Raw genomic sequence first — 13,690 nt, forward strand, 5'->3', positions numbered from 1 at the left:
TCAACTGTTTCGGTTCGTATACATCCTTGACTTTTAAATATTTGGCTTTGAGCGTTCCTACTATGAAGGTTAATCAAAAAAAGGGCTTCGGACACATGACATTTATAACGTGTGGTTTTCATTTTTTATGACATAACCGAATGCGAACATATTTGACTCTTTTGTAAGACAATACTATTCTGGAATCACATCAGAAAAGGATCATACCTAAAAGTAAACAGAAAGCACTACAAGCAAATCACTTTAATTTCTCCCCATTTATGAATGATAATTGATTGTATGAGATTGTTCAACGTTCTTTCCTTTAAGTAGACTAAAGTTAGATATTATAACTAGGTAAACAATCATTTCTACTGAAAATCTTTAAACGTAATTTATATTAAATTAGGGAAATAGTAATAACCTTCAATGAAATCCGAATTCAAAATGCATTTAAAATTAAAGGTTAATTGTTCACGAACAATTGAAAGGTCTTTCCTTCCATATTTTTCCTTAAAATATACTGTCATACACTTGTCGAACCAACATACTGGTGTTGTCTCTTGATAGGAGGAATTTAGTGGTATATCTATGACTAACGCTAAAATCATGGGTCCCCAGTTTGTTTACATTTCACCGGGAACTTTTTGAAGATGGTACTACTACAAGTAGTAAGAATAAAAAATCTGTGAGGTTCATGATTGGATGGTATATGCTTTTAATTGATTAATTTTATGAAAGATCAACCATTTATGTGCCAAAATAACTATAATTTAGAGTGATACATTTGAAAGTTTCTGTGGCATTTTATTTCCTATTGGAATAGGCTGACTGACAATTATGCAGTGTCATTTAGTGCGGAATTTGAGAGCGTCCTTAACCACTGCTTGTCGAGGATATTTCCAGTGCATAAGCATGCTGATTTTTTTTTTTCATTGAAATAATCTATTATGTACTTTCAGCAGATGATGAGTTTAATTTCAGAATCTATTAAGAATTTATACTTTTTTTTAATTGTCAGATTCCAAACAGACAATGTACCCTATTGATAATGCATTGTGAATAATTGAGCAATTGTACCCTATATGATCAATCATGACCTTGACCTTTGAACTTGACATCAATTTTATAGTCGTGTATCAAGGACCTCAAATCAAAAGGTCCTAGGCCTTATACGACTAACGGCTTATTAGATTAAGCAACATACCACTTATGTCAAGTATTTAAGCGGAGATAACTCCTATTAATAGTCAACGGATAACTTCGACTTAAATGTATCAAAGTTGCTCCATGTCCCAAGGAACAGTTAAAAAACCATTTTGTCGATATTTGTAAAGATATTTGAGAAAAAGAGATAATAAAGTTTTCGGTGTTGGGGGAGACAACTGCTATATAGGAAAGTTACTGTATAGTGCCCTAACCGCAAGATAGCTTTCGGTCAACTGATACTTGATACCTAATATTATTTCAACATGTTTTTTTTTGGGGGGGGGGGGGGGGGGGAGTTCATGAAAGTTTGGTGGAAAATAAAATAATAATAAATATCTATACTATTGATAATCTTCTGAGTTCAAAAATATATGGTTGCTAAGGACTTTCATGTTCATAACAAGTGGTTGCTAAGGACAAAAATCATTGTTAAGGACAAAAGTATTACTTCCAGTATGAAAAATGTCATATCTACTATTCATAGCCTTTAAAGTTAAAAAAAAAAGTGGTTGCTAAGGATTTATATGTCGTTGCTAGGGACAAAATGTGATTTCCAGTATTAAAAATTTCATTTTTATACTATTCATAGCCTTTTAAGTTCAAAAATATATGGCTGCTAAGGTTTTTATGTCGTTGCTAGGGACATTGACCTCTGACCTTGACCTAATTTTGTAGATCATATTATGCTGAACATTTTTGCAATTCAAAGTTTCTTTCTATCTCTAACCTTGTTTGAGTTATAAGCAAAAAATCTTCATTTCGGACCCGAAAAACAGTTTTGGTGCCCTAGGTCCATAATAGTTGGTCCAATAATTTTGGACCCAACATAACAAACGAAGATCTCAATAAGACACACATTTTCATGGTCACATGAATTGATGATAATTAGTGATGATCCTAGGTGGCCTCTTACGGTTTCTGAGTTTAAGTGGCCAACCGACATCGGTTAATTTTCAAAGGGGCATAACCCTACCAATGAGTCGTTGAATCTTTTCGATTCAAATGTAACGAAGAACCAGGGTCTGGTCCTGAACAAATTCCACCCTTCGGTTTTTTTCTACCTATTATGATTACGGTGTTTGAATGATAACAAGATTTTCTGTGTTAGGGGAGATAACCGCTATAAAGGAAATGTTACGGGGTGGTGCCCTAACCACGAGATAGCTTTTGGTCAACCGATACTTGATACCTAATATCATTTCAACTTGTCGCGTACTTTTTTTTGCGAAATTTCGTTAAAGTTTGGCGGAAAGAATAATAATAATAATCAGAAGAAATACAGTAAGGTCTTTCCTTAAAGTGAAAGGAAAGACCTTAAAAATACGGATAATATTATATTATGTAATAATCTGCACCACAAATGAAATGAATTTATTTAATTCAAGCGATCTTTTAACGGAAAAATAACCTCAGATATAAAAGAAAGCTGATTTAAACCCTCATGCATAAATATTTCTACACTTCGCGATGGAGTAATCGAATGCACCTTTCTGCTTTTTGTCACATAAATTGTATGTATAGAAAATAATATTCTTTACCACAGATATAGTTGTGTGAAGAAGAACAAAATTTGCTGTCACGGAATTTCAAGATCAGGAACAGAAACAAAAACATAAATGTTATGTTTTGTAAGAAGTTTCATAACATGTTGCTGCTTCATCCACACCCTCATTTTTCTCGTATCCGTTATTTAATTTTGAAGTTATATGAAAATAAGGAGATTTGAAATGATTACCAATGAGACAACAATCCACAAGAGCACAAATGACAGATATATAAGCAGTTAAAGTTAAACCTTTTTCACATCAAACTAAGACAATTAAACATAGTTATATACATCGTATGTGGACAAGTCTTATTTTAAATCTAGTGCAGAGGTCAACATACTTTCAGAAATTAATTGCAGAACAAGAGTTTTTTCATACATGTTTTCAAAAAAGAGGTGCATCAAACGCAGGAAATTATACTTGACTTATATTACTCATCAAGGTTGTCAATTGCATACATGTCATACGAAATAAATAACAAAATTTTATTAATCTGGAAATCCTATGACAAATGTGTTTTTTTTATATAAATATTAAAGTAATGTCTATTCATTTGACGATGGGCCCACTGTGAAATTCAGTTGACAAATATACCTGAAATGAAATAAAGAAGAAATTAAGGTATACATAATCCAATTATATGAAACTCATTTCAGGTAGAAGTGCTGGACTTTAAAATCACAGTACTGAATTGAGACAATACAATACGCTTCAAGTCTTATGTATTGAGATCACGATCCCCGCTTAATGAAAAACGAGAGACGTATTCATGTTCTTGATCTGTTAGTAGCATCTTAACTTCATTTCTATTACAATGTATTATGTGTAGGCAGATATATTGAATTAGAAACTTGAGAATATAAAAACTTAAATAAAAATTCACTGACGAAATTGCAGGCAGTGAACTCCAATCAAACGGAGGAGATTGTGTTTGTAGACAGGATAAAAAGAGGCGGCAGTTACCAAGGTACATACAAAACTCATAATTCGAAGAGAAACCGACAACTTCGTGTTGAAAAATCATGATGTGTCCTTTTCTATATATGTATAATCCACAATTCGAATCCAACTCATTAACGTTTTAATATTTTTTTTTTATATAACTGTCTATTATTCCTCAAACCTTCACCAGTGTGATTGAATTTATATATAAATAACAAAATATCTTTGAAGCATACTTTTACTATCATTACTACATATATAATTTTTTTTATAAGGTACATTTAAAGAAGACTAATACCTGCGTAGATAGTTTCGCCTTGATAGACAGGTTTTTATCCTTTCATTGGATTTGATGATGTTCCATACAGAGTAAGATAGTTTTACCTTTATAGACAGGTTTTTATCCTTTCATTGGGTTTGATGATGTTCCATAGAGAGTAAGATAGTTTTACCTTGATAGACAGGTTTTTATCCTTTCATTGGGTTTGATGATGTTCCATAGAGAGTAAGATAGTTTACCTTGATAGACAGGTTTTTATCCTTTCATTGGGTTTGATGATATTTCATGGAGAGAAAGATAGTTTTACCTTGATTGACAGGTTTTTTATCCTTTCATTGGATTTGATGATGTTCCATAGAGAGTAAGATAGTTTACCTTGATAGACAGGTTTTTATCCTTTCATTGGGTTTGATGATATTCCATGAAGAGTAAGATAGTTTTACCTTGATTGACAGGTTTTTTATCCTTTCATTGGGTTTGATGATGTTCCATAGAGAGTAAGATAGTTTACTTTGATAGACAGGTTTTTATCCTTTCATTGGGTTTGATGATATTCCATTGAGAGTAAGATAGTTTTACCTTGATTGACAGGTTTTTTATCCTTTCATTGGATTTGATGATGTTCCATAGAGAGTAAGATACCACTCCTTTAGTTCCGCTGAAATAGACAGAGGTTTTAGATACCCATAAGCTGGTAATTAAATGAAACTTGACTTTTACAAATCGATGCACAGAGCGACTGTTTGTTGTTCCTGAATCTGAAGGATAATTGGCATTAAAGTTTATCCTCAACAAATTGAAATACTTTTGTGGGAAGTTTAACTAGCTGTGAAACCACGTTCACCACACCATTTTCTTCAGTCGGGATTTTACCATTTATTTACAGTCGTTCCATTAGTTAAAGTTGTCGAGCATTTTGTTTTGTCTGTTTTCATGGTCTTGCCTTTTGAATTTACCTTGAAAAAGACAGACTATACTGGGGCAGAAAGGAAAATGACAGACTATACACCGTTCTTGAAAGGAAAAAGCAAGACTAAACCAGGGCTGATAGGAAGAAGACGGACTTTAAAAATAGTTGTGAACTTAGTGCTATGGACTAAGGCAAGGAGGTATTGTTCATAGAAAGACACATGTTGTAAATCAAAACTTTTTGGAATATAAAGGTTTAGGAGCCTAATTCATCCACGATATCACGTGGATTTTTTTTAAGGTAAAAAGAATTTCAAGTTGATGAATAAACAAATCAAAATATAAAAAAGGGTGATTTTTGGTCGAAATTTTTGTAGGATCCCTTATTTACTAACTTATCTTTTCGAACATGCTCTTGAAATGATGGCTTATTGACTCTTAAACAACATCTTAATGTATTTATGAATTAATTATACTGAAAGCTTTAATTTTGGATGTCTGTATTTTAAACTTTAATTCCAAAACTTTTATATTTTAAACTCTTTGTTCCCGGCATAATTAAGATACACTTAGTATAACCTGTAATCTCATTTTCTTCATTTCAGAAGAAGGAACAAAATAAAGAAGAAAAAGAATTATTATATAAGATATTATTATTAGATGAAAAACTCATAGATAATAACTTGCCATCGGTACACCAAGAAAGGGAAGGATTGGAACTAGAATTAAAAATAATAAGGGGAAAAAATGTCAAAGGGATAATTACAAGAGCAAAGGCAAGATGGCAATAAGAGGGGGAAAAGGGAAGTAACTATTTTTGTAATTTGGAAAAAAAAACATTACACAGAAAAAATTATTCCCAAACTTATTCTGGAGGACGAATCTGAGATAACAGATCCATGTATTATTAGAAATGAACAAAAACAATTTTATAAAAAATTGTATACTAGTTCTAACCCATTGTTACTTGAAACTCACAGGAACTCATTTCTTCAGCATGACAATCCTTTTATTACAAAACCTAATGAGGAAGAGGTGGGTTCCTGTGAGGGACCTTTACCAGTGCAGGAATGTCTGTCTTCTCTTAAACATATGAAGAACTCTAAATCACCTGGTATAGATGGATTCACTGTTGAGTTTTATAAATTCTTTGGAATGATATTAAAATACCACTGGTAAGATGTTTAAATGAGGCTTTAGAATATGGAAAGTTCTCTATCACTCAAAAACAGGGACTCATTACATGTATACCAAAGGAGGGTAAGTCAAAATTTTATCTAAAGAACTGGCGACCTATGACACTGCTGTGTGTAGACTATAAGATAGCTACAGCAAGTCTAGCAAATAGATTTAAAAGGTCTTGGTAAACATAATAAGTCAAACACAAAAAGGTTTACTTAAAGGTAGGTATATAGGCGAATGTACTAGATTTATTTATGATCTGATGGAAAAGATGGAAGAAGACTCCATTCCTGGACTTTTACTTTTAGTCGATTTTGAAAAAGCTTTCGACACAGTCGAGTGGTCTTTTATATTGGAGGCTTTGCAATTTTATGGCTTTGACCATACATTTATAAGTTGGATTAAAGCATGCTACTGTGATGCCTCTAGTGCAGTGTTAAATAACGGTTATATTTCAGAATTTTTTTCATTGAAAAGGTGGGTCCGTCAAGGGAATCCTCTGTCTCTTTATCTATTTATTTTAGTGCTTGAATTACTAAGTGCAGCTATCAAAAATGACCCTGATGTTGCTGTTGTAACAATTAATGACTCTGAATTTTTGTTGAGTCAATACGCTGACGATTCTTCCGTAGTCCTGGATGGTGACCAAAAGTCCCTAAATCAGTGTTTATATTTGTATGATAAATTTTCAGAATGTGCTGGACTTAGGTGTAATGTTGACAAAACCGAAGCCGTATGGATTGGGTCAAAAAAGGGTAGTATGGAAAAACTTTTACCAGAAAAAAATCTTGTTTGGAACCATTCTGGGAGGTTTAAACTATTAGGTATATGGTTTGAGCTTGCTAAAGTGGATAAGACTCTATGTAATTTTACAGCCAAGATAAACAGTATCAATACTTGGGCTTATAGAGAACTAACATATATTGGAAGGGTTGTAGTTTTTGAAACTTTAGCACTTCCCATTTTGGTTCAAGTTCTGACTGTCCTTCCTAACCCCCCAGAAGGGGTTTTGAAGGAGATTCAGAATATATTTTTTTATTTTTTATGGAAAGGTAAACCTGATAAAGTGAAAAGGACAGTGATAATGTCTGAACACTGTGATGGTGGTCTTAAGATGCCTAATATTTATTATTTTTGCTATAGTGTAAAAATGTCTTGGCTGTATAAATTATTAATCCCCAAAATTACTCTCCTTGGAAAGTCTTGCTACTTAGTTATATACAAAAATTGGTGGGGGGGGACAAAATTTTACACTTAAGTCAAGAAGGATTGCTTTATTTAGCTGAAAAAGTCAATCCCTTTTGGCATGATATCCTGGTAAATTTTTCCAAGTTAAAAAATAAGCTTAAAGCTGAAAACAATACTGAAATTCTGGCCCAGTCCATATGGCTGAACCCAAACATCAAAATGGATGGCAAGATGATTTTGAGGTTCAAATATATTGAAAATTGTATATTCTTTATTAATGATCTGATGTCAGATAATAATTCTTTATTCTCATATGATGAATTTATAAAACAGTATGATATCAATACTAATTTTGTAGAGTTTTATGGTATTTTAAGTGCGATTCCAAATAGATGGAAAAGTATAATAGAAGGTAGTTCAAAACTGGATATTATTGAAAATAAATTAATAGATAAATTTAAAAAGGAACCAAAATCTTGTAAATTTTTCTATAAATTATTTTTTGAGGATAATAAAGTGGTATCTTTATCTTCCTGTAATAAATGGGAAATAGATTTAAATATGCAGATTGAAGATTGGAATGCTATTTATTCCATGTCCTTCATTATAACCAGAAATTCTTTTTTTACAAAACTTTCAATTTTGATAAGATTGTTCATAGGATTCTACCATGTAATTCATTTTTATTGAAATGTAAATTAAAAGAAACTGAACTATGTACATTTTGTTCAGAAATTAAAGAAAATATTTTTCACATTTTTTGGGAATGTAATGTGATACAAAACTTCTGGCTATCCGTTATAGATTGGATTAAAAATTATGGCATTATCCTGCCTTTCAGTGCAAAAGAAGTCATTTTAGGTGTGTCTGAGGATTTTGTCAACAGTAAAACAGTTAATAATATTTTGTTGTTATTCAAATATTATATATACAAATGTAGATGTAAGAACTTATCCCCCACAAAATATGGTGGGATAGAATATTTAAAATATTGGATTAATATAGAAAAATACTCGGTATGTTTCTTAACCCCTGTACAAAAAGTAAACATGGATCAGAAATGGCATTTGTTAGAAGCTGCTTTTATTTAATTAATAAACAAAATCAATTGTAATATTTATATTTATATCTTATTATATCTTTATGACTTGATTGATCTTTCAAGTATTACTTAATTTTTTATAATGTGTATCAAATACTGTAGTATGTAATTTCACATGTTTCATCATGAAAAATAAAATAATTACAAAAAATAGTATAACCTATAATACTAACGACTCTTTAATATATATAAATAGAGAAAAACTCTCAACTCATGGCGTACCTTCTCATCGGATGTCTCTTTAATCAAGAGTTTCAAAGTAAACACTAAAATAACGAGAGAGAAAAGGTCTACGTTTTCGGGCGTGAACATTGTTTACTGTGTTATCTTAGAAACTCCATGATTATAAAAATACAAAAAGCTGAAATATTCATTTTTTTATTAATCAACCGAGTTTGTGAATCAGTCTCAACTGTTAAAGGCAGTTTCTCATAAACCAAATGGCTTATCACAAATTGGTTGTCCAATACGCTTTAACTCAACTCAGTAGCGATACGTTTTTGACGTTCTAGATCCTAAAATATATAGTCGTTCAACCTGCAAAATTAACATTTTTTTTGTATTTGCGAATTGTGAATTGTGAATTCGCATGGTAGGTGATAAATGCATAGCATTACCTTGTCCAAGGTACCCGATATCGGTCAGGTTGAAGTTCGTGCAATTTCCTAGTTTTTTGTTTTTTTTTAAAGATGATGTAGCAGGTTTGCTAATAGGACCACTATCAACAAGAGACTTTCATTCGAGGGTCCTCAATGCTCTTCAATTTCGTACTTTATGGCCTTTTAAACTTTTTTTTGGTTTCGAGCGTGATGGTTTTTTTAAGACGAAACGCGCGTCAAGCGTACACAATTTTAATTCTTGTATCTATGATGAGATTATTTGCATCTTCTTAACGTTATTAGGATATTTGAAATTCAGAAAACTGATGTCTTCTCTAATATTTGTTTCAATATTTAGATGATACATACCACTGGCTATCATGTTGTCTAACTTAAGTAAAACTTTCCACTTTCCTATAGGATTTTCTCCCCATAAATGAACAACTTTGTAAGTCCAAGTAAAGGTGCCTGATTGAGTGTATGTGAAGTACGCGTCGTTGTATCTTTTTGGAAGCAGAACTACTTTGGTCCTACTGGGAGACACCAGATATACCTCAACTGCTCCTCTACAACATGAGTAATTAAAGCTCACTGTAGCCATTACATGTTCTAAATGCCGGATTGGACAATCGCCACGGGAAACGTCAATTTTGTTTTTGGCTTTTGATCTTTCCTCTAAAGTCCTACAAATAGAGTTAACATTTATAACTTGCAGTAATTTTCATATCAATTAAAAAAAATCATAAAAAAAGTATTATTTTGCTGGAACAATTTCATTAATCAGCAATAACGCAAATAAGTTGGGTTTTTGTCTCGCCTTGACGGAGTCAAAAAGCGAGACATAGGTATGCTGTTTCCGTCGTCGGCGGCGGCGTCAACAATGTATTAGTTTGTGATTAGGTCTAGTTTATGGTGAACCACTAGTGGTAGGTCAATGATATTTGGTATGCAGTTGAATTAGCATTGGCACATCTTATTACCATGAAGATTATTTGACCCCGCCCCCTCAGTCATGGTTTATTGACTTTGAAACTTTTCTTAGTTTTCATGTATTAGTTTGTGATTAAGTCAGTTTGTGGGGAACCACTAGTGGTAGGTCAATGATATTTGGTATGCAGTTGTTTAAGCATTGGCATATTTCATTTCCATGGATATTATTTGGCCCCGCCCCTTCATTCATGGTCTATTGACTTTGAAACTTTTGCTTAGTTTACAAGTTAATGTTTGTGTTTAGGTTTCTTTAAATGGAACGACTTATGAAAAGTCAATGGTATTTGGTATGCAGTTGTATTAGCATAGTCACATCTCATTTCCATGGAGATTGTTTAGCCATGTACCTTTAGTCATGGTTCATTGACTTTGAATATTTGCATAACTTTCATGTTAAAGTATTGTTATTTTAATTTCAACATTTGCATTATCAAAATAACAAATAGGCGAGACATATCTTTGTGTTAACAGTTTATTTTTTTTGGCACGTAAAAAAGCGTGACATTGGTATCATCAGCCCAGAAGCCAGTACTTCGATACTGATGTGAAAATACGACGAATTTGGCTGTAATTTCTTTTTTTTATTGTTTTGGAAACAAAATTTTTTATGATACTGATTATATACATATGCACAGATATGACACTAACAGTAACGTAAGCTTATATTTAGAAAAAGAATGGTTAAAAATCAGGGGTCAAGTATAACTTTGTTTCCTTACTGTGTATTGCTACCTATGAATGATGCATTGTGGGAGAGCATCGCATTGCTGACGCATAACAGACATTTTTGCCTTGTCAAAAATCAGTTGAAAATATCCGTTAAATTTACAAAAAAAACCATAATGAGTTAAATATCTTAAAATCATGACCAAACCTTGTTTCGTCATTGGTCGACTATAAATTAACAAAAGTGTCAGTGAATCATCGATTACAGTAGCCTTTAATTTCGCAATCCGCTATATAGATGATGTTGTCTCACTAAATAATTCACGATTTGGTGAATACATTGAACACATCTATCCCATCGAACTTGAATGAAGAATACAACAGATACAGTTAAGTCTGCCTCATATCTTGACTAACATCTAGAAATTGACAATGAGGGTCGGTTGAAAACAAAACTTTACGACAAAAGAGATGATTTCAGCTTCCCAATTGTGAACTTTCCAAGTGGTGCAGTTGAAATCATCCCTTCATAAATTTTACGGACGCCATCACGTGTTGGTTGACCGTTATGGAATATCTGTTTCACAGATGACGACGGATATGTTCCAATTGTCGTAACTACAATCTCGTCTACTTCCCCCGAATGTGTCCTACCGAATAAGACATATCACTGGGTTTGTACTTACATGTGCAACACGACGGGTGCTACATGTGGAGCAGTATCTGCTTACCCTTCCGGAGCACCTGAGATCACTCCCAGTTTGTGGTGGGGTTCGTGTTGCTCAGTCTTTGGTTTTCTATGTTGTTTTGTGTACTGTTGTTTGTCTGTTTTTCTTTATCTTTTTTTAGCCATGGCGTTGTCAGTTTATTTTCGAGTTATGAGTTTGAAAGTTCCTTTGGTATCCTTCGCCTCTCTTTTACATCATTCGCGAATTCCATCCTGGTCAGCGGCGCCGATATTTAGTTACGGGGAATCTATTACGCCTGGCCTTACCGACATGAAGCCGAAATTTGTCTAGAGTTCCAGGCTTTTCTTTTGTATTACATGTATACGTCTTTAGTTTAGTAATCATGTATGATTGTAAGATACAATAGTTTTCAAATGCATGTTTTTTGCACAATAGAATTCATGTATAATTGAAAGGTGCATTATTTTTTACATGCATTTTTCGAGAATAAATGGTTATGGGTGACTAGAATTTCCAATAGTCGAATTGATAACTTAATCAATGTTTGTAAAATTTAGTTTCATAATTGCCTTTAAGGCATTGATGCATAACTAAATTCCAAAATATATATATCGTGTAAATATGAACTACATTTGTATTATCATGAAAACGCACGAATAAACATACCAGTGATTTTGAAGGGTTATGTCCCTTATCATATCGTCACATGACTCTTATATTATTCTATGTCCACTTTTGATAAAAATAAAGATACTAAATACCAGTTCCAATGATCTATCTCTGAATACAACTATAACACACGATTTTTGTGCTATACGATTTTTTTCTTTAGAACTATAATACTTTTCTATCTCCACACTTCCCATGGCATTATACTTTTACAGAGAAAAATAGTGTTATAGTTTTGTATCTTCACTATTTCTCATTATATTTGAAGCCTTCAAAAATTGTTATTAAAATCATCTTAGAACTCTATGCTGAAAGTATTTGCCTGATATGTACTTAATCTATGAGTAATTCTCAGCAAATCAAGTATTACAGAATTCAAAAATCCATGGTCTATCTCCAATAGAACATAGGACATAACTTTAAAAAGAAATATGTTCCGTTGAAGTGTTTTATTTCTAAAAGAAGGGGATTGCGTTTTTTTATTTTAGGTGTTGTTCTATTTTTTTCTATTAAATAATAATGCTCTTCAAGTCCACAAACTGTATTCCTACATAACTTCCTATATCTGAGTCAAAAACTACGGGAATCGAACTAACATCTTTATGTTCAATTTTACCAACAATTAGAAATATGGGAGTGAGAATATCATAGTAAACTCACGACGCTAATGTTTAATTCCTGAAACTTGTACTTACATGTTTGGGCTGCTAACTTTTGATTGCCAAGTTAGTTGTTCCGGGACAGTTTTCCACTTTATTGCCTTCTTAACCATAGCCTCAGCATTCATCAAACCGAATCCCATTTTGTGATGAACTAATTAAAAAGATTAATTATAATAATTACGATATAAAATTGATCTCATATTTGTGTTACCCTTGCAACACAAAAACAGGGAAAGACCATTAGAACTGACAAAATGAAACGCTATCAAGCAACGGAATAAGCCATATTCCTGACTTGGTACAGGCATTTTCTGAAGAAAATGGTTGGTTAAACCTGGTTAAACTCTGCTCAGCTCTTGTTATAATTTGATATGACGTCAAATACGCTAAACAGGCCTTACATCTAATAAATAAACTCATCATAGATACCAGGATTCACATTTTGTACGCAAGACGTGTGTTTCGTCTACAAAAGACTCATCAGTGACCCTTGAATTAAAAAAATTAAGATAAGGTCAAATAAAGTACGATTTTGAAGAGCAATTGAGGTCCCAAAATTCCGAATGGGTTGTCAAATACAGCTCAGGTAATCTATATCTTCGATCAGAATTATCTAGTCCTCGTCAGGATTGCTGGTAAAACAAATGTTTCTTTCTTGAAAAACCATAAATACAAGCCGATATCTCAATTATCCACTGATCGTCACATTGATTTTTTAAAATATCAGCTGATTGACACAATATAAAAATAAAATTAAGAATATGTGGTATGATTACCAATAAGATCCCTATCCACCAGAGACCAAACGTATAGGTTAGCAACTACAGGTCACCGTACGGCCTTCCACCCTGAGCAAAGCCCATCTATAAAGGGTCAAACGAAAAACACTAGCGTGGCCTGATGTATATTCAACACAAAAAAAACGAGGCCTGTTTGAACTAGTACGCTGTTCTCACTCGACAAAAGACTTCACATTGTGACTTGCAGCTGACAAGTATAAAAATGCAGGAAACTTTATAATCGGTATTTATTTGTCTTCAGTAATACCAAAGACCAATGAAACACTCTGTGTTACCA

The 13,690-nt window shown here is 32.7% G+C and overlaps 1 long non-coding RNA gene across 1 annotated transcript; it reads right to left on the reverse strand.

Moving 5' to 3' along the window:
- Nucleotides 1-3,206: 3,206 nt before the first annotated feature.
- LOC127726582 (uncharacterized) lies at nt 3,207-12,760 on the reverse strand. Its single transcript, XR_007993595.1, has 4 exons — nt 12,647-12,760; nt 9,307-9,620; nt 4,537-4,615; nt 3,207-3,329 (listed from the first exon to the last, which is right to left on the reverse strand). It is a non-coding gene; the product is annotated as an uncharacterized LOC127726582 (long non-coding RNA).
- Nucleotides 12,761-13,690: the final 930 nt, after the last annotated feature.

The sequence above is a fragment of the Mytilus californianus genome, unplaced genomic scaffold (assembly GCF_021869535.1).
Source record: "Mytilus californianus isolate M0D057914Y unplaced genomic scaffold, xbMytCali1.0.p SCAF_18, whole genome shotgun sequence".
Lineage (NCBI taxonomy): Eukaryota > Metazoa > Mollusca > Bivalvia > Mytilida > Mytilidae > Mytilus > Mytilus californianus.